The sequence below is a fragment of the Dromiciops gliroides genome, chromosome 2 (genome assembly GCF_019393635.1).
Source record: "Dromiciops gliroides isolate mDroGli1 chromosome 2, mDroGli1.pri, whole genome shotgun sequence".
NCBI lineage: Eukaryota > Metazoa > Chordata > Mammalia > Microbiotheria > Microbiotheriidae > Dromiciops > Dromiciops gliroides.
In genome coordinates, this window is record NC_057862.1 from 212,543,718 (window position 1) to 212,570,629 (window position 26,912).

General features: G+C 39.7%; 1 protein-coding gene across 1 annotated transcript in view; it reads right to left on the reverse strand.

Moving 5' to 3' along the window:
- Window positions 1–26,636, reverse strand: part of BTBD7 (BTB domain containing 7) — a 99,441-nt gene extending 72,805 nt beyond the window's left edge. Inside the window, exon 1 of the mRNA XM_043987962.1 lies at window positions 26,592–26,636. The gene's annotated coding sequence lies outside the window, so the exon portion shown is untranslated. The remainder of the gene's footprint in view (window positions 1–26,591) is intronic.
- Window positions 26,637–26,912: the final 276 nt, after the last annotated feature.

Below are 26,912 nucleotides of genomic sequence, written 5' to 3' on the forward strand. Positions count from 1 at the left end.
AATACCCTGTTGGGGGAGTTGTGAACTTGTTCCAACCATTCTGGAGAACAATTTGGAACTATGTCCAAAGGGCCACATAACTGTGCATATATCCTTTGATGTAGCAATACTGCTACTAGATCTGCAACCCAAAGAGATCAAAGACAAAAGGAAAGGATCATATGTACAAAAGTATTTATAGCAGCTTTTTGTAGTGGCAAAAACTGAAAACTGAGGGGACATTCATCAGTTGTAGAATGATTGAACAAGTTGTGCCATGATTGTGATAGAATACTATTGGGCTGTAAGAAATGATGGAGATGGTTTCAGAAAAAACCTGAAAGATATATAAACTGATGCAAACTGAAGTGAGAAAAACAAAAACACTGTGCACATTAATAGCAATATTGTAATGACAATCAAGTGTGAAAGATTTTGATCAACATAATGCATGACAATTCCCAAGGAATCATGATGAGAAATGCTATCCACCTCCAGAGAAAGAACTGATGGAGTGAAGACTGACATATATAATGTGGCAATGTTTTGCATGACTTCATATGTATGATGGGTATTGCATTTCTTGCCTTTGATGGGTGATGGGAGAGAGAATATGGAACTTAAAGGTTTTTTCTAAAAAGAGAAGTTTCCTAAAATCATTGTCATTGATGGAAGGAAAAAGAGTTTACAACTGAAACTTAAAAAAAAATAATGCAGCTAAAATTAGAAGAAAAGCAGGAAATTAGGAAAAAATCTTTGCAACAAATTTCTCTGAGAAAGGTCTCATTTTCTAAGATATAAAGGGAACTGAGTCAAATTTACAAGAGCCATTCCTCAACTGATAAATGGTCAAAGGATATGAGGAAGAAATCCAAGTTATATATAAAAGAATACTCAAAGTCATTAATAATTAGAGATATGCACATTAAAAATGGTTCTCATACCTATCATTCTAGCAAAGATGACAAAAAGAAAAATCACAAATTCTGGAGGGGCTATGGGAAAACAGGTAGGTACAATAATGCACTGTTGGTGCAGCTATGAACTAATATGAAAAGCTTTGGAACTATGCCTAAAAAACTATTAAACTGTGCATACCACTACATCTATATACTGCAAAGAGATCCAAGAAAGAAAGAAAGGACCACAGATATAAAAATATAACAGTTCTTTCTGTAGTGGCAAAGAATTGGAAACTACAAGGACGTCTATAAATTGGGGAATGGCTGAACAAGTTCTGGCAGATGAATGTGATGGAAAACTGTTGTGCTGTAGAAGGAGACAGTTTCAGAAAAACCTGGGGAAAACTTGCATGAACTAATGCAAAGTGAAATGAGTAAAACTAGGAGAACAATTAATACAATCACAGTAATACTGTAAAGATAACTAATTGTGAAAGACAGTACTATGATCAATACAATTACTAACCACAATTTCAAAAAATAAATGATAAATGATAAAACATATTACTCATCTCCACATAGAGAACTGATGGATTCAGAACACAAACTAAAGCATATTTTCCTTTCTTTCTTTTTTTAGTGTGGCAACTGCAGGGATCTATTTTTTTTAATTATAAAAGTATTTTATTATTTTCCAGTTACATGTAAAGATTGGTTTCAACATTTGTTTTCATAAGATTTTTAGTTCCAAATTTTTCTCCCTCCCCCCTCCCCAAGACAGAAAGTAATCTGATATATGTTATATATGTACAATCACATTAAACATATTTCTGCATTAGTCACATTGTGAAAGAACAATCAGAACACAAGTGAAAAACCTCAAAAAACAAAAAAAACCCAAAAAAGTAGAAACAATATGGTTCAATCTGCATTCAGAATCCACAGTTCTTTTTTTCTGGATGTGGAGAGCATTTTCTTTTTTTCTTTTCTTTTGGCAGGGCAATGAGGGTTAAGTGACCTGCCCAAGGTCATACAGCTAGTAAGTGTCAAGTGTCTGAGGCCGGATTTGAATTCAGGGCCTTCTGAATCCAGGGCCGGTGCTCTATCCACTGTGCCACGTAGCTGCCCCCGAGCATTTTCTATCATGAGTTCTTTCGAATGTCTTGGATCATTGTACTGTTGAGAAGAGCTAAGTCTATCACCGTTAATCATCACACAATGTTGCTGTTACTGTGTACAATGTTCTGGTTCTGCTTACTTCACTCAGCATCATTTTCAGGGATTTATTTTACATGAGTATACATAGTTGTAATGAGTTTGGTTGTTTTTTTTTTTTTGCCTTATCAATGGGTACAGGAGGCAGAGGGGGAAGGAAGATAATTTGGAAATGAAGATGAAATTTAATTTTAAAAACATATGTAGGGGCAGTTAGGTGGTGCAGTGGATTAAGCACTGGCCCTGGATTCAGGAGGACGTGAGTTCGTTCAAATCCGGCCTCAGACACTTGACACTTACTAGCTGTGTGACCCTGGGTAAGTCACTTAACCCTCATTTACCCCCCCCAAAGATAAACAGGTTAACTGATTTGCCTAGGGTCACACAGCTAATAATTATGTGAAGCTACATTTGAACTCAGTTCTTGACTCCAGGTTCAATGCTCTATCCACTGAGCCACCTATTTGCCTCTAAGAGTAGTATCTGTACTTTAATAAAGGAATTGGGGGGGGGGGAGAAGACTGTGAGGAATGAATATCCACTTACTTCTGACATGTGGGGAAAATATTTTGGGGGCAGCTAGCCTCAGAACCCTTTAAATTACAACATGTAAATGCAGAAATATGTTTAATGTGATCGTACATATAAAACCTATATCATATTGCTTTCTGTCCTGGGGAGGGGGGGAAGGGGAGAGGGAAGGGAGAAAAATTTGAAACTAAAAATCTTATAAAAACAAACGTTGAAAACGATCTTTACATGTAACTGGAAAATAATAAAATAATTTTATGATTAAAAAAATAAATTACAACATGTAGACAGTTACCTACTTACAAATGTGGACCCTTCATCATTTTGAATTTAGCTCTTAGTTATTAGGGAGAAGCCCACACAAAGTTAACAATTCACGAGCAACTGAAGGAGACTATTACAAGTGGCAGGGGCAGCTAGGTGGCACAGTGGATAAAGCACTGGCCCTGGATTCAGGAGAACCTGAGTTCAAGTCTGGCCTCAGACACTTGGCACTTATTAGCTGTGTGACCATGGGCAAATCACTTAACCCTCATTGTCCCACCAAAAAAAAGAAAAAAAGAAAAAATTTGTTTAAAAAAAAAAGCGGCAACAATAACCTTAAAAATCACAGGATCTTAGAACTGTATATAGATCTGGGAAGCCAATTAGAACAGCCTACCTGAACCTCTAACGACATTTCTACTCCTATAACAAGCTATACTTCTGTTTTTTTGGGTTTTTTTTTTGCAGGGCAATGAGGGTTAAGTGACTTGCCCAGGGTCACACAGCTAGTTAGTTAAGTGTCTAGTGTCTGAGGCTGGATTTGAACTCAGATCCTCCTGAATCCAAGGCCAGTGCTTTATCCACTGCACCACCTAGCTGCCCCACAAGCTATACTTCTAAAACATACCTTAAAAAGGTCATATAGTCTGCTAAAGATTTCCAAGGAGGAAAAAACTCAGTTGCTATAGGCAGTCAATTCCACTTGTTTAGCTCTAGTAAATCTGCCTCTCTGTAACTTTCACCTACTGCTCTTAGTTCTACCCTTGGATATAGTGATTTCTTTTTTTCTGCAGGGCAATGGGGGTTAAGTGACTTGCCCAGGGTCACACAGCTAGTAAGTGTCAAGTTGTCTGAGGCCGGATTTGAACTCAGGTACTCCTGAATCCAGGGCCGGTGCTTTATCCACTGCGCCACCTAGCCGCCCCATAGTGATTTCTTAAAGGGGGTAGATGTAAAACACAATTTTATTGCAGATAACCAATCAATAAACATTTATTAAAAGGCCTATGGGGCAGTTAGGTGGTGCAGTGGATTAAGCATTGGCCCTGGATTCAAGAGCACCCGAGTTCAAATCCAGCCTCAGACACCTAACAGTAGCTATGAGACCCTGGGCAAGTCACTTAACACTCATTGCCCCCCGGGGGTGGGGGTGGTGGATGGAGGGTCTGTCCTCAGGACTGTGACCTCAGCATGTACTGCTCATTTTAATATGGCTCACCCTCAAGTCCAGTAAACCAACAGATTTGAATATTAGCCAATTAGCTTGGAGCAGTGTGTAAGGGCTGCCTTTCCTCCAGACCTCAGGATGCTTATGCTCTCTCAGCTGGAACATTGAAGGAGGCAGCCATGCAGCCCCACCTCTTCTCTCTCTAACTAGGTATATAGGGATTTTAATTCTGAGCAATGTGCTCTTTTTACTAGCATTTAATATGATTTAATAAATTCTTAATCCCCCCCCCCCAAGCCTACTATCTGCCAGGCACAGTGCTAAGGGCCAGGGATACAAAAAGAGGGAAAAGAGCCGCTGACCTGAAGGGGCTTACAATCTGCTGGGAAGATAATACACAAAATATATATATATATAAAGCAAGCTATATATAGAACAAATAGGAAATAATTAAAAGACTGAAGGCACTGGAATTAAGAGGGGTTGGAGAAGGCTTCCTGTAGGAGATCAGATTTTATAGTTGAAAATTAAAGGAAGCTAGGAAGGTCAGCAGTGAGAGCATTTCAGGCATGGGGGACAGGAAGAGAAAATGCCAGGAGTAAAGAGATGAGTATCTGGTTCATGGAACAGTTAAGTGGCCAGTGTTACTGGATCTAAGAGTATGTGTTGGGGAATAAGATGTAATTAGACTGGAGAAGTAGGAGGGGGTTAGGTTATGAAATTTTACTTATCACCCCACAGCTTTATCCAGCACCTTGCAGGACAATACTCCCACTACATCTCCTGCTCCAGATTAGATTACTCTAGTTCATACTTTCACTTGTTTCTGCCTATATGAGGTAGGCAGCCTGAGCCTCACAGAACATGACACCATCTGTCACAAGGCTGGATCTTGAGGAAGGACCTTAAACAGACTTATCACCTGCCTTCCTCAGTGTAATAGTTAACATACTTCACTTCATACCATACTTCATTCCATTGATTCTGAACTCCAGGTTGTATGTTACTGTATGATTATTAATATTCTTCTTAGTTGAAATCTAGTATAAATCTATAAAAGCACGTGTTTAATTAAAAAAAGCAGAAACTCAAGATATAATTTCATAACTAAAAATAAATGCATCTCCTTTTTCATAAATACATTAAATTTCTAAGTGAGCACTCCATTCCACTTTTTCTTTATGTTTGCTTAAAAAATAAATCACAAAATTCCAGTGGAAATTTTACTTATTTAAGCCAACAAATGTTAAAATATTCAAATTCAAAACTCCAATTCTACTCTTCTTCTTTTCAACCCTGTAAATTTCCTTGTTAACACAAGTGAGAAAATAATTTTTCCACAATGAATGATATAATTAGAATTCTGTCATCAGTGATTACTGACAATCCTCAAAAACTCATCACCTTCCTCCAAAAAATCTTTTGCTTATACTGAAGCTCTTATATGAGACTGTTTGCAGACATCCCGGAAAGAGGCATAGTTAGGGAGAACTTAAAGATAAAAAAGAGAGTAGGAATGATAGATGGACTAGTCTGCTAGAGAAGACAGAGATGGAATCAAAAGTATCTGGAGAGGGGCAGCTAGGTGGTGCAGCGGATAAAGCACTGGCCCTGGACTCAGGAGTACCCGAGTTCAAATCCGGTCTCAGACACTTGACACTAGCTGTGTGACCCTGGGCAAGTCACTTAACCCCCACTGCCCCGCAAAAAAAAAAAAAAAAGTATCTGGAGAGAGGTTGGTTTTGGCAAGAAAGATCCCTCTTCACTGCAACTGGAGTGAAGGAGACAACAGCCAGGCAAAAGATATTGGGGATGTGGTAATAGAGAAGGAAATAAGTATTTTTTAATCTAGGCACATTAAATATTTTATAATGATGATCTGTTAAAATATTTACATATTCATAGGTCCAAAAATAAATTTATGAGAGGATACATTCTTACTATTATGCCTTTCAAAACATAAATATATACTAATCTCAATAATAATGGCATAACAGGTTGAAAATAAACCCTTTTAACATCAGGCCCATGAAATCTCACAAGCTGAAACCACAAAACTGTGTTCAAATCCCAAGGCAAGGCCACTATTGCTCCATTTATGAAAACTGTAGCATTTCTTTATAGGCCATCTGAATTCCTTCATGATGTCTTTCTTGCTGAACCCCAAGCCTTGCAAACTAGATGTGATCTCTCCTTCCACAGAATTATTGTTTTCTTATGAGACCAACTCTGTGTGATACTTAAGAGATGCTAAGCATCTTCAGAATGAGGTTCGTATTTTAATTTTCTACCTTAATATTCTAGGGGGGGGGGCGGGGAACAACCTGTATCATCTCCATATAAAATATGAAACCTTTTACATTTATTATTATAACTTTGTGGTAAAAATTAATATCGAAAATTTTAGCTGAATCATTTGGAAGGGGCCACACCTAGCCCACCCTGAGATTGCACATGCTACTAAGCAGCTTTTGAAGGACCTCCCCTTTTGTAGAGGAAAAATCCACCAGAAGGGAGGCAACTTCCGGTGGGCATGGCATTCAAAAGGTCGAACTTTTTCAAGCTTTTTCGGCCTGGAGAGGAGTTTCTGGTGGTGCTCATGGTGGTGGGTGGTGTATTTCATGCTCAGTCTTGGGCATTCTCGGCCTGGTGGGCAGTTTGGGATTGGTGAGTTTTATGAAGGAAAATCCTAAATTCCTTTGAACTAGCTTAATCTCTGGGATCACATAGGCTAATCTTAGAGCTAAAATCTGTATTTCTACTTCCTTATTTCCCTAATTGGTTTCACCTTTGTGGTCTAATTAATTCCCAAGCAATAAAACCTGATCCTTTATGAACTGAAGCTCAGAGGCTCCTTTTCTTATTGGCCTGGGAGGTATATATAAAAGGGAAAGTTTAAAGGGGAGATTAATGCTCCATGTATCCAATTTTGGCCCTCACAACTTCTAGATAGGTTAAGGGACTTGCCTAAGGTTACAAGTGGCAAAGTTATTACCTCAATCTGAGCCCAATGCTTTCTACCACATTACACCTGGTTCTCAGGATAATACGAAGAGATGAAACCAAACAGTATGCAAACTTCTAGCAGAAAATGTTTTAAAGCAATTCCAGATAGGTTATTAGAGAAGATAATGAGGTTATCTGTACTTGGTATCTGATTAAGTGTTAACTCAATCTTAACTTTTAAATTAAAAATTAAATTAGATACTAAGATCATGAGTTTTCATTATAAAAGTGGGAATTAAAGAAAGTCTTCAAATAACTGAATATTTTTTGCTAAAAATATAGGAGTACTGAGAGCTCTTTTATAACATATGCTTAACTTTAACATGTGAATTTTCCTTGCTAACTTCCATCAGAATGTAGCTGCAAAAAAATCCATCTTTATGCCAGGAAGGTAGGAAAAAAAGTTAATTTTGTTCATTTTATTACCTATATATATTGTTATAAAGAGCTCTTTTGTTTTTTTTTTAAGGACTCAAGATATAGGGAAGCAGTTCCAGTTTCCAAGACTATAAATACAACTGTAGTAAATATCAAAAAACCTGAAAAAAATGAAGATGGGTATTTTAGGATTATATATATATATATATATATATGGAAGAGAGATCATCTAGTCCAATTCCTTTATGAAGAATGGGGAATGAAGCAGAAAGTGAGAGCTGAAAAGCTAAATGACTTGTTCAAGATCACACAAGTAGTAGAACCAGGTTATGAACCCACTATTCATAGCATTATCAAAATCCTTAGGGGGCAGCTAGGTGGCGCAGCGGATAAAGCACTGGCCTTGGATTCAGGAGGACCTGAGTTCAAATTCAGCCTCAGACACTTGACACTTAACTAGCTGTGTGACCCCGGGCAAGTCACTTAACCCTCATTGCCCTGTAAAGAAACCCAAAACAAACAAACAAAAAAATCCTTAGTCAACTAGGACTTATTTAAGTGCATTAGTGTTAAGTTCTGAGGATTCAAAAAGGGAAAAAAACCAGTTCACCAGAGCTCAGTCTGATTGGGAGACAAATGCAAACAAAGATGAATAAACAAGATACATACAGAGGATAAATTGGGGGCAATCTCAGAGGGAAGTCACTAAGATTAAGGAGAACTGGGAAAGCTTCAGAAATACTATATATATATTGATGAAATCTACTTTTTCAGAAAGCTATCAATATCTGGCTTCAAATGGACAGATTTTGGGGAAAATTATTTTCAATTCAATAGAACAGCAGGAATTTACTCATTCTGCAGTCTAAAAGCACTTTGACTAAGGAAACCAATATTATACCAATATTGAAGGTCAGAAACCTTAGGTGACATGGTTAAATTTTTTTCCCTTTGCTTTTCCCCTAAATATAATCAGTTAATTCATCTTATTAATTCTTCTGAAGTAGCATTTCCCAAAACAAATCCACAAAAATTTTAGTACCAAAGCTTTTCTTTAAAACTTATAAACTGATAAAGATAACTTGATATGGTCATTGTAAATAGCCCTTTTTATCAATTTCTAAGGTGGAAAGCTATTTCAACAACACCCCTGAAGGGGAGCAAACACTTTTAAAGTCTATGTTTGCACTGTATCTCCAGTATCTGTATTCTTTTGGGTACCAAATATTAATAAAATATGAGAGTGATCTTTAGATGAATGGAAAAAATATGGGATGCCTCCTGCATTTTTCTAGCAAAACCAATGAATCAAATATTTCAGACTTCTCTGACAAAAATGAAGTAAAACTAGACTATCAAACTGAAAAAAAAGTTAGGTTTTATATGGAGGTATAATGTCGATTATTTTAAAGTTTAGTTCAATGTTTAGCTTGGATCAGGAAAAGGCAAGAACATAATATCTCTTGCAAATACAGGAAATATATGGGGCAACTGGGGTAATTACTCGGGTTATGGGTAAACCACTCTCTCCTATGGGAAAGAAAAAGAGGTTGAGATTGACATCAGGAAACAAATACAAACCTGAGGACAGGGATGGATCAGGAACCAGGTCTTTTCAAGAATGCCAAAAATCTAAAAGGGCATAAATAGAAGTTGAAAGTCTGGTCCATAGCAGATTTCACAATTCATAAGGACAGGAGGCACATTACTAGAGGCCTTGGGAGAAAGACTAGCTGTCTACTGAAATTCACCTTCCCTGTGGGGGCTACTAATATTACCCACCCCACTCATCTGCTCTAATACATCATCCATAGTGCCCCATTGCTACCGTGGCAAGCCTGAGTTTGGAAATAATCCTGTTCCTTAGAATACTGGGATTTGGGGGGCTGCCATTGATGAAAAGCTCTCTCAGGTGAGAGTCTCACCTTAAAATTCTCCCCCAAACTGAGGGTATTTCACCATGAGCTTCCCCCTTCTGTCTTATTTCACATCACTCCCTCCCCATTGTCTCCTTCACTCCAGTTTCAGTGAAGAGGGATCCTTCTTGCCAAAACCAACCTCTCTCCAGATACTTTTGATCCCATCTCTGTCTTCTCTAGCAGACTAGTCCATCTATCATTCCTACTCTCTTTTTTATCTTTAAATTCTCCCTAACTATGCCTCTTTCTGGGATGTCTACAAACAGTCTCATATCTCTTCTAGCCTTAAAAAAAAATTCTCAGGTGATCTATTAGTTCTTAGATAAACTGCCTGGGAAAGTTGTATACATTTAGTACCTTCATTTTTATCCTCTCACTCTCTCTCTCTCTTTTTTAAAGTGAGGCAATTGAGGTTAAGTGACTTGCCATGGGTCACACAGCTAGTAAGTAGTAAGTGTTAAGTGTCTGAGGCCGGATTTGAACTCAGGTACTCCTGACTCCAGGGCTGGTGCTCTATCCACTGCGCCACCTAGCTGCCCCTTCTCACTCTCTTCTAAACCTCCTGAAATAAAGCTTTCAATTTTATCATTTTGCTCTTTCCAAAGGTATCAATGATTTCTTTCTTAACTGCCAAATCCAATGGCCTCTTCTCAATCCTCATTCTTCTTGACATCACTGCATCATGACATTATTGTTCCCATTCTCTTACTGGATACTTTCTCCTGAGTGCTGGTGATACTGTTCATTCCTAGTTCTCTTTCTACCTGTTTGATAGTTCCTTCTCAGTCTTCTTTGCTGTTCACTGATGGGAGTCTTCCAAGGTTCTATCCTGGGTCCTCATTTTTGCTTCTTTTCTCCCATCTTACTTGATGATTTCTTCAATTCCAATGGATTCAATCATCTATTTATAGACAATTCCTATATATCCAGTCCTAGTTTCTTTCCTGACCTCAAGTCTTGCACTAACAACTACATATCCAGTAGGCTCCTTAAAATTAATATGATCGCCAAAAAGAATCCTTTATCTTCACTTCACTTTTCCCTATCTTCCTAACTTCCCTATTACCATACAGGCTACCACCATTATCCACATTACTCACCTGCTATCATCCTTAGTTGCCAAATATTGTCATTTCTTTCTCTATAGCATCTCTTGTATATCCCCTTCTCTTCATTTATGAAGCCACAACTCTCATCTGGGCCCCCTTGCCTGGACTAGTCTTCTAATTAGTCTCCCAACCTCAAGTTTTCACTTCATTCTAACTGATCCTTCACACAGCTGCCAAACTGACTATACAAAAGCACAGATCAGATCATGCCACTCTCCAGTCAAACAAACTCCAGTGGCTCCCCATTGCTCTGGGGATCAAATATAACGTCTTCTGTTTGGTTTTAAAGATCTTCATGAGCTGGCCTCTCAGACCTTTCCAGTCTTCTTACACTTTACTGCCCTCCCCAAACTCTGCACCTTTGCACTGGCTATCTCCTCTGCCTGGAATGCTTTACCTCCTCACCTCCAATGCAAGTTTCCCTGGCTTCCTTCACGACTCAGCACAAATCTGACTTTCTGCAGGACTTTCCCAGGCCTCCCAGGTACTAATGCCTTCGATTTCAGATGCACGTCTACTATACAGTATGTAGCTTTTATGTACTTAGATATTTATCTCCCCTATTAGAGTATTAACTCCTAGAAAGCAGGATTTGTTTTTGTTTTTCCCCATGTGCCTATAATACTTAGCACAGTGCCTGGCACATTGTAAGGGTTTAATAAATGCTTATTGACTTAATTCTAATCAATAAGCATTTGTTAAGAAAAGAGAGTCTAAGTGGCATACTAGACAGAGATCCAGGCTCAAAGGCAGAAGTCAAGAAGTATTTATTTAAAAAAAAATAGAAGAAATATTTATTAAGTATCTGGTATATGACAGGCAATGTATGAAGCACTGGGGATATAAAGACAAAATTTGTCTCTGCCTTCAAGGAGCTCAGTTTAATGAGGGAGACAACATATAAATAACTATGTACAATTACAAGCAAGAGATACATAAATAAAATTGGACATCATCAACAGAAGAAAGGCACTTGCATTAAGGGGGGGGGCTTCTTGCTGAAGGTGGGAATTTTAGTTGAGATTTGAAGGAAGCCAGGGAAGTCAGGAGATGGAGAGAAGGGAAAGAATTCTAAGCATAAGGAAAGCCAGTTAAAATGCCCAGTTTGGAGATGGAGTGGCTTTCAGGAATGACAAAGAGACCAAGGTCACTGAATCATAGAATACAGGGAAAAGAGTAAGAATGGAAAGGTAGGAAGGACTCGGGTTATGAAGGGTTCTTAAAAGACAAGAGGATTTTATACTTGATCCTGGATGTAACAAGGAGTTGCCAGAGTTCATTGAACAGGGTGTGTGTGTGTGTGTGTGTGTGTGTGTGTGTGTGTGTATTTGACAAATGAGTGGAGGATAGACTACAGTGGGGAGAGACCTGAAGCAGGGAGTGACTGCCAGGTTACTACAATAGCCCAGGTGAAATTATGTGGGACTGCACCAGAGGTGGCAGTTTCAGAGGAGAGAAGAGGACGTGTACAAGAAATGTTGTGAATGTAGAATCAACAAGACTTGACAACAGACTAGAGTGAGTGATGAGTTGAAGATGACAATTGAGTTGAGAACCTATGTGACTGAGAAGACCTGGATTTAAGTCTGGTCTCTGATACAATATTCACTGTATGACCCTGAGTAAGTCACTTAAATTAACAGTACCTAAGGGAATTTTCTAATACTGTAAGTTAGTGAGAAGATACTACCCTGTATTAGTAGAAGGAATTTCCCATACCAATGAAGTAATCAGTTCACTTCTTTTCTCCAGCCTCACATGTCAGGTTTCTTGATAAAAGCTGGTAGTATAAAAGTGATGTAGTTTCTGTCCTGAAGGAATTTACATTTTAAGGGAACAAGATAACATGCACATATAAGTATATATAAATATACACCAAATGAATGCAAGGCAGTTGGTATTTTGGAGAAGGAATCTGAGTAGCTTGGAGAAATCAGAAGGGGGACCTTGAGCTGAGTCTAGACAGAAATCAAGAGAGTGCAAACCAAGTATGAATTGTAAAGGTATAGGGACAGGAAATGAGTACTGTGTGTGCAGATCAAGTGGGGAGACATGGCTGTGTGAAGAAGTGAATTGTAAGAAGCCTGACAAGACAAGTTAAGAATAGGGTGTGAAGAGCTTTAAATGGAAAACAAAAAGATTATATTTTATTCCTTTTTTTTTTTTGGTGAGGCAATTGGAGTTAAGTGACTTGCCCAGGGTCATACAGCTATGTGTCAAGTGCCTGAGGTCACATTTGAACTCAGGTCCTTCTGAATCCAGGGCCGGTGCTCTATCCACTGCGCCACCCAGCTGGCCTGATTATATTTGATTCTAAAGGTAATTGGGAGCCACTGGAGTGGGTAGGGAGGTACTGGAGGAAGCTCTAATACCAGCAATCTTAATTCTGGCTTGGTGTTGGGGTGAAAAGAGGCACTGAAAAGTCGCTGAACATTTAACAAGATTACTTTGCCCTAACATAATAAGGCTATGTAACAGGGATACAGGGCACCTAGTTTCTCTGAACCTAGTACCCCTTGTCTATAAATGGAATCATATATCTATTCTAGTCATCATAATAAAGATCATGGGGACAGGGAATAGTGAAAAGCAAAACACTTTTGAAGAGGTACGAGTTGAAAGGAGAGAGAATAGAATAAATGAGAATGGGGGGAGGGGAGAACAGTATGGAAGGTAACACATTTAGCAATAGTAATTGTGAAAAAAAAAATTGAAGTTCCAGGCCTCATTTCTCAAACATATAGAGAACTTAGTCAAATTTATTAAAAAAAAAAAAAGGCATTCACAAATTGATAAATGATCAAAAGATATGAAGTTTTTAGATAAAGTAATCAAAGCTATCTATAGCCATATTTTAAAAATGCTCTAACTCACTGACTGGAGAAATACAAATAAAAAAAATCTGGGCTACAACCTATAAGATTGGTAATACATAATAATAATAATAAGTAATACTTACTATTAAGAGGAAAATGACAAATACTAGAAGGGATGAGGGGAAAATGAGACATTGATGCACTGTTGGTGGAGTTGTAAACTGATTCAACCACTGTGTAGAGCAATTTGGAACTATGCCCAAAGGGCTATAAAACCATGCATACTCTGACCTAACCATACTACTATATTAGGTCAGCATCTAAAAAGAAATAAAGGGAAAAGATCTACATGTACAAAAATATAGCATCTCTTTTCTGGTGGCAAAGAATTGGAAATTGAGAGTATGCCCATCAACTGGGGAATGGCTGAACAAACTGTACTATGTGATTATGATGGAATATTATTGTGTTATAAGAAGTTAGCAGGATGCTCTCAGAAAAACCTGGAAAGACTTACATGAGCTAATACAAAGTGAAACGTACTGTGTACAAAATAACAAATATAATATGATCAATTGTGAATGACTTGGTTATTCTCAGCAATATAATGATCCAAGAGAACTCTGAATGACTTATTTTTTTTAAATAAAGTATTTTATTTTTTTCCCGTTACATGTAAAGATAGTTCTCAACTTTTGTTTATACAAGCTTTCCAATTTCAGATTTTTCTCCCTCCCTCCCCCCTCCCCTAGACAGCAGGTAATCTGATATAGGTTTTATACACACACACACACACACACACACACACACACACTAACATTAATCCTATTTCTGCATTAGTCATGTTATAAGAGAAAAATCAGAGCAATGACGACAAACCTCAAAATAGAAAACCATCAGCACCAAAAACAAAAGAAATAGTATGGTTCATTCAGCATCTACTCCATAGTTCTTCCCCCCCCCCCCCCCCCCCCCCCCGATTTGGAGATCCTCTTCTATCATGAGTTCCCTGGAACTCTTCTATACCCTTGCATTGGTGAGAAGAATACAGTCCATCACAGTAGATCAACACTCAATGCTGATGATACTGTGTACAATGTTCTTCTGGTTCTGCTCATCTCACTCATCATCAGCCCATGCAAGACCCTCCAAGTTTCTCTGAACTCCTCCCGCTCATTGTTTCTTACAGCACAATAGTATTCCATTGTATTCATATACCACAACTTGTCCAGCCATTCCCCAACTGATGGGCATCCCCATAACTTCCAATTCCTTGCCACCACATAAAGAGCAGCTATAAATATTTTTGTACATGTGGATCCCTTTCCCCTTTCCAGGATTTCTTTGGGCAGAAGACCCAAAAGTGGTATCGTGGGGTCAAAGGGTATGCACAGCTTTATCGCCCTTTGGGCATAATTCCAAATTGCTCTCCAAAATGGTTGGATCAGTTCTGAATGACTTATGATGAAAAATGTTATACAACCCCAGAGAAAGAACTGATGGTGTCTCAATACAGATTGAAGCATAATTTTTAAACTTTATTTGATTTTTCTCAGTTTTTTTTGGTCTGTTTTCTTTCACAAGACTAATTGCATAACTACACATGTATATCCTATATTGAATTGCTTGCCTTCTCATTGTGGGGTGGGGGGAGGGAGGAAGGGAGAGAATTTAGAACTCGGTTTTAAAAATGAATGCAAAAAATTGTTTTTACATGTAATTGGGGAAAAATAAAATACTAAAGAAAAAAAGATAATGAAAGGCATGGTGACTTGTGATCTTTAGAAATCTACCAAGTTGGAAGAGTCCTAACCACATAGATGAGACTTTTTATACTTTGAAGTGACCAGGAAGCTGCCTTGAAGGGAAGCTAATCCTTGTCCAAAGAGGGGTTGGTGGGGGCAGAAAAGCTGTCTCAGTGAAACATTGGTAAATATCAGTTCTATCACAGGAATTAAAAGAAATAAATTAAGTTGAGAAATTTATTGTTCATAGGCCATACCAAATGTAATAAGATGATTGTAGCATATATTTTAGATGTCAAGTTTTTATCTGCCATAAATTTTCCCAATCTTTTTTTCTTTTAATTATATTTTTGGTTGTATAGAATTTTTTTCATTTTAATGTACTCAAGTACATACTTCTTTTGTCCCCAATAATTTCTTCCAACTGACAAGAGGGAAAAAAAATTCTTCCCCTGCCCTTTCACAACTGTGACAAATGATAGCTTAGAGTTAAAGCCTGAAAAAAAGTTAGAATTTAAGCACTGAAATTATTTCATTTAAATGTAAGCAGTTACTAAGCAAGCTTATTTATCTGTCTTGACACAATGCAATTTTACATTATCTAAATAAATTTATAGATTTAGTAATACACTAAGTATAAAACAGTACCAAAATTCATTTGGAAGAACAAAAAGATCTTGAATGGTGATTTCATGACCATGGTCCACTGAGCCCTGAAAGGAATCCAAAGATATATTCAGAATATGGATGAACTTAGATGGGGAAAACAAATTACATCTTTATTTTTATTAACTTCTACTTGGTCATCATTTCCTTCAATTATAAATTTATAACAAACAATATCCTGAGAAAGGTCCATAGGTTTTACTAAATTGCCAAAGGGCCCATGACACACATGAGAAAAAAAAAAAGATTAAGCCTGGAATTTCAAGGAAAATAATGAAAAAATGGAGGAATGAGGGGGAAGGGAAAATACCATGATCAGATTTCAAATCACATTATAAAGTAAGTTGTTGAAGCTATTCTGTATTGGATAAAACACAAACAGAAAAGTAGATCAGTAGAGTACAGACAAGAGAAGCATGATGCAGAAGTAATGCAACAGAGTAGCCCAGTGTTTGATAAATCCAAGAACACAAACTACTGGGAAAAGACTCCTTATGTGACAAATACTTCTGGGAAAACTATAACGAAGTTTGACAGAAACTGACTTTAGACAAATATTTCACTCAGTATTCTATAATAACCTCTAAATGGATAATTGACCTAAATATAAAAGCTCACATCCCCCACTCCACCCCCAAAAATAGAGGACAGTAGGAGGCAATGGGATTTAGATTATGATCTTTAAGAGTTTGGAGTAATTGGGATTGGAAGGTCATGACTAGGTTCCAGAATGTTCATCATAGAATTAAGGGTGCCACTCCTCTTTCCAATGTTGGTTGAAGATCACATTGGAGGCAAACGAAAAATAAGGTAAGAATATGGTCAGATAGGAAGCCCTGTTTCACAACCCCTCTTCCCTCCAAAGACTGAAGATTAGGCAGAAAAGGGGCACAGTGGGAGATGGAATTTGAACCTGCACATCAGGAGAAAGAAGTCCTGTTCCCCATCAACTGTTCTCTTCCTCTTCCCTCCAAGGACAGGTATAGAAGGAGATAAAAGGCCTGAAGGCAAAAAGTGGTTGCTTCTCTGTGACCTGGAGATTCATTCACCACATCCCATTTGGGAAATTGGGCTGGCAAAAAGAGATAGTTACCCTGTCCTGGCACAGACAGAAGTCACTGCTTTGGAGTGGATGGCGGATGCCTGGCCCAGCCCCTTGAAGCCATTCTTCAAGGGACACACTGCACCCAGAAGACAGAAGGTACAAGATGCTCATGCAGTCTGAGGAGCTATAGCTCCTCTTCTCACCTGAGGAGGATGGCAATGAGGTGGCAGCAGGATATGGCAGACACTGCACAGGGAGAAGTCTTTTGGGGCAGATGGAAAACACCTGACCTGGCCCGTAGTATCCTTTCTTCAGGGGACATGCTGTGCCCAGCAAAGATGGAAGGCACAAAGCATTTCTGTAGTTTGAGGTCTTCTCATCTGAGAAGGCTGTTTGTAAGGCAGTGACAGGAAAGACTAGTTCTTGTTCTGTCTGCCCAGGCTTGAGGGTACTATACCATGTAATGGTGAATTTCTACCAAAAGGTAATGAATAGGGGCAACTAGGTGGCGCAGTGGATAAAGCACCGGCCCTGGATTCAGGAGGACCTGAGTTCAAATCTGACCTCAGACACTTGACACTTACTAGCTGTATGACCCTGGGGCAAGTCACTTAACCCTCATTGCCCTGCAAAAAAAAAGAAAGAAAGAAAGAAAGAAAGAAAGAAAGAAAGAAAGAAAGAAAGAAAGAAAGAAAGAAAGAAAGAAAAAAAGGTAATGAATAGTTCAGTCAAAAATGTGAGACATGGAAATCTGACTGGAGATCTTAAGTTCACAGATTTAACTGGAAGGGACTTTAAGAGGTTATCAAGTCCAATCACAATATGAAATAACTGAAGTATAAAGAGGGTAAGTGATTTAAGTCATGTTGCTAATCAATTTGAGGCAGAATTAGAATCCAGGTCTTTCCAATTCCATGTCCAACACTTTACTCATTTTGCCACTGAGTTGTGATAAGAGCAAAGATCAATTGTGGAACCATAAAACTGATCACTGTAATTTTGCCATCAAGATGGCATCCTATCTGAACAATGGTGATAGACTTGGCTCTTCTCAACAGTAAAATGATCAAACAATTTCAAAGAACTTCATGATAGAAAATGTTCTTGGGGCAGCTAGGCGGCACAGTGGATAGAGCACTGGCCCTGGATTCAGGAGAACCTGAGTTCAAATCCAGCCTCAGACACTTGACACTAGCTGTGTGACCCTGGGCAAGTCACTTAACCCCAATTGCCTTACCAAAAAAAAAAGAAAGAAAGAAAGAAAGAAAGAAAGAAAGAAGATGTTCTCAACATCCAGGAAAAAAACCTGTGGATTACGAAAGCAGATTGAACCATATTGTTTCTACTTTTGGGTTGTTTTTTCCCTTCTTTTTTGAGGTTTCCCCCCTCTTGTGCTCTGATTCTTCTTTCACAATATGATTGACTAATGCAGAAATGTGATTGCACATGTATAACCTATATCAGATTGCTTTCCATCTTGGGGAAGAGGGAGGGAAGGAGAAAAATTTGGAACTAAAAATCCTATGAAAACAAATGCCAAAAACTATCCTTATATGTAACTGGGAAATAATAAAATACTTTTATTAAAAAAAAAAAAAGAGAGATGGCATCCTATCCTAAGGATGAGGGAATTATAGCATCCAAGGATGAAGAAAGTGGGTAAGGGTTTAAACAAGCCTGTTGATGGTTTCAGTGGGTCCCCAGGACCAGCACTTAGCAAAGAAGGCTGGACATTCTGGAATTTATGGTCACCAAATGTCTCAAATAGCTAGGTGAAACTTGGAATAGATTCCCCCTACATCCCACAACCAGGCAGTCATGTCAAACATGAAGCACTGCTCAGTAAGGCTTATTTACAAAGGACAGACAGATATCCAACAAGCACTAACCTTTCCTTCTATAAAGATTTCATGTCATCTGGAGGGGAGATAGTTGGACCTATGTATAAGAGTTCTGAACAGAATGCTGATGAACTAACTAATAGATCTGGTTGTGTTTTAGTACCTACAAAGTTTGTAGTCTATTAGAAAGGCCTACAAGGGGGACTGATTTTTCAGTTGCCAAAATTTGGGCTTTTGCTAGAGTGTATCTGTCTATATATTGTGAAATGTGAGAACATAATAGTAGTGAAGTTTAAACTTATTAATAAATAATGCTTTGACATTAGGATGATCAAGATACTCTAAGCTCTTAGGGCTCATACTAGTGATGATGGGATGCTATACTCTTTCAATATAGTACCTCCACATCTCAAATAAGGCTGGGCCTGATGTTTTCATATACCACATTTTCTTCTATATCAATCAACTTGTGAAACCAGTACACAGCAGGCAGTGCACAGTTGCCAAGAGCTGAACAAAAGGTATGCTTCTTTTTTTTTTGGGGGGGGAGGGGGAGGCAATTGGGGCTAAGTGATTTGCCCAGGGTCACACAGCTAGTAATTATCCATCTTTTCCTTAAATGAACATTTCTCCCATTTGGTAACTAACTGGTGCTAGTATAGGTGATGGGGCTTCTGCATTGGACTTTATCAATCACAGTATTTAAGAAGCACCTACTATGACCCTGGGGTAGCTAGGTGGTGTAGTGGATAAAGCACTTACCCAGGAGTCAAAAGGATCTGAGTTCAAATCTCAACTCAGACACTTACTAGCTTTGTAGCCCTGGGCAAGTCACTTAACCCCAACTGCCATAAATATCCAGGGCCATCTCCAGTCATCCTGATAAATATCTTGCAAATAGACCCAGATGGCTCTGGAGGAGAGGTTGGTGAGCTTGCACTGCCCTGCCTCACTTAAATCCAATTCACTGGAGGTCAGGACATCACCTTGATGTCATAGTCTGCTACAGAGACCGAGAATGAAAGACAAACCACAACAACTATGTTCCAGGCACTATGCAAAGCTTTAGGAATACAAGTCTTAAGTATATAGTGTGGTAAAAAGTTTTAACAGTCGGTTAGATAATGGAGAGACGCCAGTTTTTTTTAGGACCACCCTTTTGGGGAGGAGACCAACAGCACGAGCTACACACACCAGTCTGCCTGCGACGCACGCCAGATTGCCTGCTGAGCACTCGACTTCCGGGGTGCGAGCTTAAAAGGCAAGGAGAGAACGGAAGTGGGGCCTTTTTTCCTGCTCCGCTGGTCTCCTGGCTGCGCTGCACAGACAGACGCAGACTGGAGTTTGACTCGGCCTGGCTCTCGGTTAACAGCACGCGCTTGACTTGGTCTCTCGCCCCAAAGGTGGCCTTCCGCTTTTGGTGAGTTTTATACGGAATATAGACTAAGCCTAGACTTAAGACAATTTGTATTGTATTTCTACTTTCCTATCCTTCTAATCAACATCACCATGTGACTACCATACAATAAAAGCTCTATCTAGAAAACCAGAAGCTTCTTCCATTTACTAGTCTGGGAGATAAATTAAGGGAAAGGTTAAGTAGGGTAGATTTATGATCTAATATCCAATTTTAATCTCACAATAGGAATGAAACAATGAACTTGCAAGAAGCTTATATCCTGAAGGGGGGAGACAACATGTAAACATTTTTTTTAAAAGGTAGTTTAAAAAAAGGGTAGTACAAATGTAAAATGAAGAATACAAATATAAAGTAGTTAAAAAACAAATCAGCTTGGTAGCAGAAGGGTTAGCCTCACCCATACCAAACATATCCTGAGAGTCCTGGTGCCAAAGGAGGCAACTCTGGCTTGATCGTCATTTGAAGGCCCTGGTTGGACATAGCATACATTTATTCTACATAATGTCTGGAATGAGGGGCAGCTAGGTGGTGCAGTGGATAGAGTACTGGCCCTGGAGTCAGGAGTACCTGAGTTCAAATACAGCCTCAGACACTTAACACTTACTAGCTGTGTGACCCTGGGCAAGTCACTTAACCCCAACTGCCTCACTAAAAACAAAAAACAAACAAAAAAACCCCAAACATAATGTCTGGAATGGAATCATCCCAAGCCCCACCCAACTGTAATTATGCAATGTTAGCAAGCTGATCTAGGGTACTATTTGAAGGGGAAGGAGAAGCTGAATATTTCACAAGGTTTTGCCTCTTGGACCCTCTGCAACAAAGTAGAAAACTTTCAATTGCTTAGACCAAACAATTTGATTTTGAGGTCAGAACCAAATCCATAAGATTCCTGGAATCTTCATGTCTGGGATTAGCATATTAGTGAGAGCCATAATAACCAGGGGTACAAAACTATATGAATGCACCACTAGAATATGTCAATGTGGTTAATAACCATCCTAGACTCTTCTAAGTATTTTATGACACAACAAAATCATGAACCCCTGACCTAGATTGTAAATTAAAACTTGATATGGAGTAATCCTGTTCTCATATATCAATTTTTGGATGGTTTGGTCATGACTATTCATGATTAGTTAACTTATTTCTGTATGACATGTACCCCATGGCAATTAAAAAAAATTCAGATATGGGCAGCTAGGTGGCACAGTGCATAAAGCACTGGCCCCAGATTCAGGAGGACCTGAGTTCAAATCCAGACACTTGACACTAGCTGTGTAACCCTGGACAAATCACTTAACCCCAATTGTCTCACCAAAAAAAAAAAAAAAAAAAAAAGAAAAGAAAAAAAAGAGAAAAAACCACGAGATACCCTGAAATCTATTCAAGCACCTCTTAATCTAGATAAGGGATTCTTTTTTTTTTTTTAATTTAATTTTTTTTTTGGTGAGGCAATTGGGGTGAAGTGACTTGCCCAGGGTCACACAGCTAGTAAGTGTCTGAGGCCGGATTTGAACTCAGGTACTCCCGAATCCAGAGCCGGTGCTTATCCACTGTGCCATCTAGCTGCCCCTAGATAAGGGATTCTTAACCTGGAATCTGTGAATTTCTTAAAATTTAAACTGAATTTCAGTGTAATTGGCTTCCTTTGTTACCCTATTTTTATTTTATGCATTCAAAAATATTCTGAGAAGCAATATATCTATTTCACCAGACTGCCAAAGGTGCTCTGACACACACAAAAAAGGTTAAGAACTCCTGGTCTAGACAGAGTTGGAGTAATCTACCCCAGTGTTTTGTCCCTCCAAAGGCAATGAATCATTGGGTTAGCAACCCTATTTGGGGGTCTGTCTCCCTCCCCACAGTGGAACTGTATGTAGTGTAATGGGAACTGTAATCAAAAGTCCCTGAGTTCTCATAGCAATCTCTCCAATAGGGTTCTTTTTTTCCCATTGAAGCAAGGATTGGCTCAACAGGCAGCCACCCCTACTGAGAGGACATAATGAAGGCCGACTTGGCCTTGGTCATGGTGCAAAGCATGAAGCTAGATGAACAATATGCGCTGTGCAGAGGACTCTTGAGTTATCTCTATCCATTTAGTGAAAAATCCTGGGAAGGCATGCTGACTTAGTTATTAAATCTAGGCAAATTATTTAACCTCTTTGGGCCCCAGTATTTTCATCTTTAAAATGAGAGGGTTAGAGATGAAAAGATTTCCAAGGACCCTTCCTGCCAGCTCTAAGACATGCTTCTTCTATAAGGTGGTTTGTAAAGCTTGGAGTTTCTCAAAAGTGGGCTGTGACTCCAAGGCCTCTGGAGCCCCCTGCTGGAGGACTTGCAGGGAAGCAAGAAGCTTAGCAATTGTTGGCTAATGCTGTTATTTCTTTGAGATACTGTTATCTATCTCTTTCCCCCAACCCAGAGATCTGCATGCAATCTCTCTTCACTGTGTCTGTGAAGTGACTCCGTGATATAATAAATCTTACCAAGATTTTGGTCTGTTGTGGTGGTCTTTGTTCCTCATCTACATGTGTTGTCCCTCCTTCTTAGATCATTGGTGGGTTGTAAAAAGTAAATCTCAACATTTAAAGACAAAACCAACTTCTACAATAAAAAAATTATTTTAGTTTTTTTAAAAAGTCAACATTACTTTTGTGGCATTTCAAGTATCTGTTACTTTGGAACCTCTAATTTTATGTTTATTTTTCCACTAATGGGGACTATTAAGTTTTCCATGCCTTCTTATCCGTGTTTTTTTGGAAATGCTATGTAAGTGGATCTACCAGTATGTTGAGAGGCTTCTTTTTTGTTGTAAAGACTTCATATGTAAGTGCTTTTCAAATTATTGTCAGCAAGAAATCATTTTGACAACAAGAATCAAAGAAATTGCTTTTTGTCTGCCCCTGTTGTAGCACTTTTAGTCACATCTCTAATTCCATGAATAGAAAAGTTAGTGTATGAAAAGGAAAAAATGACAATGATTAGCTTCAGTTCCTACACTTTGTCTCTCAATATAACTTCTAGAGAAAAGCAGAAGGATTGTAATGGACACACAGAGAGAAAGCAGGTTTTGGAGTCAAGAAGCCCTGGGCTAAAAAGTCTGTGCAGTATATTTAACATTTGGGTGCTCCAAGACTATAAATTACAGAGCAGCTGCTGAATTTCATTGGGCAGGGGGTTCTTTACTAGGCACTCCCTCTAATGAATTCACAACTCCCCCACAAAAAAACAACAAACCCAACACACACACACACACACACACACACACACACACACACACACACACACACACACCCTGTTCAATGAGGCTTTGTATTTTAGTTCAGTGTTAAAATGAGTGAAAAAACAAAATAAGAACAAACCCCTAAGAAACAACTCAGAAAAGGTAACTTGTAGAGAGAATTCCACACTCATTTTATTTTGTCTGGACTTTTGATTTTACTGCCACATAGGGTTCCCCAAGAAGGATATTCTCTTAAACAATTCAGATTACTAGTCTGTTATTTGTAATCTTAGCTGCTTGAAGCACTGAAAGGCTAATTTGCTCAGGATCTCATAGCCAATTAGCATCTGAGAGAAGTCTTGAATCCAGGTCATCCTGACTCTGGAACCTGCCCTCTATGCACCATGCCATGCTCCCCCTCTCATTATTTATAATAACAACTGCAAGCAATTCAAATAACCAGGCAGAGGAAGTTTAAATTAACAATAGAATTTGGCAGCTAGCAAATGCATGAGTTGTTGATACATGAAAAACACAAATAATAATGCTAACTGGAAAAAAAAAAGCAGGGCTCAAAATAGTGTGGACAAAATGCAAGCATCTCAAAACAAAGGTACTACCACAAAGAGAGGGAAAATATCATAGGATCATAGGTTTGGTACCAGAAGGGATCTCAGAGACCAGTTAGCCCGAACTATTTATTTTATATATGGAGAAACTAAGGCCCAGAGGGTCCCCTAAAATCAGAGTTACAGACATTGTAAATGTTTTAAAGGTTGCTTCAGTTCATTTTTAAAAAGTAACTCTCCCCTCTTTTCATTCTTATTGCTACTACCTTAGTCCAGGTCCCCATTAGTTTAAGCACAGATTAGTCTTATAGGCTAACTCTACTCTCTTCTACTTCCAGTCAAACCTGTAGTTACCCATCAGGTGGTGAAATCACTAAGGTACAGAAGGGTTGTTGTGATCTAAAAGCAAGAAGTAAAAGTATTTATATCAATGAAAATATGCCTCCTTACAATACTGTACGCTATCCCCACAATGAGACAGGAAGCTCCCGAGAAGAAGATTTGTGTCAAAATTTGTGCATCTTATCTGCCACAGAACTTAGTAAGCTGTTGAACCCACAGGATGCATTCAATACTTGCTACAATGACTTGTAAGCTCCCAAAACACAGAAGCAATATTATATCTCAATGTTATGAAAAGCCAGTTTCATCTTTCACTAATGTATTTCTGTAGGTCAACCTGTGATTGGCACTATATAAGCTATACTTCTATAAAGAGAGTTGCTATGACTCAGCACAAATACATATGAAGCTAGTCAGTGTAAGCTAAGAGAAGGGGGTATTGAATATCTTAAAATTATTCAATGCTCTCTTAAACTTCCACTAGGGTGGAATGGAAATGACGTTGGGTTCTCAAAAGTCTGTGCCATTACAAGTTCTGGCAAGTGCCACCAAACTGAAAGGGCTTTGAGTACCAACCTGGCAACAGATTCCATATGTTGGCCAATGGCCTGCCTAGGTAAATTTAGCGAAATCTATCAGTAGAAAACTGGAGACCAGGTATCTTAGTCTCTTGACCAAAACAAAGCATGAAAGCCATCTATTATGGCATGGTGAGGTCTGTGATTTGTATCAGTATCCACAATGATGAACTACTATGAAGAGGTATATTTTAAAAACTGGAGGAAAATCAACTTAGAACTGATTTTAAATGTTGGTTTTGTGGTAAAGCATACACATTTGTGTCAACAGTCTAACTTACTCTATCAGGCTAAATAGTTATCGTTTAGGGGCTATATGGACTCATGAATACTAAAGGTTAATTGTAATAGCAAGCTAAGTTTTTATATACACACATATATACATATCACAAACACTATCCGACTATGCTTGTGAAGCTATAAAATATTTGAAAGAAAATTAATTTGGTTTTTAGAAAATTCAGGTAAAGAGATAAGTTTAATAAGAGAGGATATATAAAGCATTAGTTACTTTAAGTGTTTGGTAACTCTTTTGGCCACAAGGTGAACTTCTGAATTAAAAAAAAAAGTGAAGAATGCCCCATTTTCAAGTTTTCTACTTGTATACCCCAAGATGTAAAAAAAAAATTAAGGAAAAGTTATATTTTTAACACAAAGATAATGTGGTGGAATAGAAAGAACACTGAAGTGGAAATCTGGGGACCTGGTTCTAGTGCCTGCCAAGCAAACTACTAACTTTGTGACCCTGGGCAAGTCACAACCTATAGAGAACTTGGCTAGTTCATCTGTAAAATGAGATGAGTGGACTATTAAAGGTCTCAGCCAGTTTAAAAATCCTACTATGTACCTACCACTCACTACCTTTCATATATTCTTTAAGTTTGGAAAGCATTTCTCTCAGTTCTAGGGAGAAAAAAGCCATTAATTCCATCCAGTTAAAATATATGGTTGGTATTTAGAAACAAAAGATGACGATCCAGTTAACTGAAAATGCTAAAGACCCGGAGAAACAGGCAAATTCTAGTCACGTTAATATTCTCAGCACGGATATGAGTGTTCAGACATAGATTACCGAGCTCTTCCTCTGTAAATTAGGCCTAACAGCACCTATCACCATGGTATATTTAGTGCCTGGATGCTGATAACACGGAGCCATGCTATGACAACGTAAAAGCAGAAGCACCAGCAGCTTTCAGGGCTCTTCCAGGAATGGTGGGAAAGTTCTTATTCTCTGGAAGAGCCTGGGCTCACAGGGCTGCCTAAACGATAAAAGACTGGAACGTAACAGACCCCGAGTGCTACCTGGGTGCCTTCAAACCTTCACCTGGACTCCTCCTCCTTCCTCCCTCTCCCACCTGTCAAAGGCCAACTCCAGCTGGACCCCCCTCCCACCGTGGGAACGCGAGGGGGACTCGCATTCAACTTCTGCCCTTCTCCCGCCCCTCCAAGTGTCCCAAGGACCACCTTTATTAGGAGGATCAAAGAAAGCTCCCGGGTCCACACCCCTCCCCCCGGGCACTCGCACTCTTCTCGCTGGACCGGACTTCCACGCTCGTCCAGCTCCGTCTCCCCGGCCCCCGCGCCCCCCCTGCCCTGCCCGCTCGGCCGAGCTCCACGGGGACGGCCGCCAGCGAGAACCACGCTCCTCTCCACCCCCCAACTCAAGCCCCGGACCCCGACGGCACCGAGCCGGGCGAGGGCACAGACGGGCAGCGCCGCCCCCTCCGCACCGGTTCCCAGCCCCGCTCCCCCCCCCCCCAGAGCCTAGCTGCTGCACGCCCCCCCCTCCCCCGCCTACCCCGGGAGTCCGAGCGCCCGTCGCCCACCCCGGCCCCGCTCTCCGCCTCAGCTCGACCGAGAGAGGACCCTTACCCCGCAAGCTCCTCCCGCCGCTGCCGCTGCTCCCGCTGCCGTCACCCCCGCCGCCGCCGCCGCCGCCTCCCCCAGCGCCGCCGTCCGCCCCAGCACCGGCACTCCCGGCCATCCTCCTCCCGCCGCCGCCGCCGCCGCCCTCTCCGCTCCTGTCACACACAAGCTCGGGATCCGCGACTGCTGAGGGTTCCCCTCGCCGCCATTTTGACTCCTCGAGAGAGAGCAGGAGGGGCTCACTCGGCGCGGCCCTTGGGGCGCCTGCGCGGCGCTGCGGAGCCGGCCGGGAAGGAGGGACAGAGGGAGGAGGGAGAGGCCACCCCC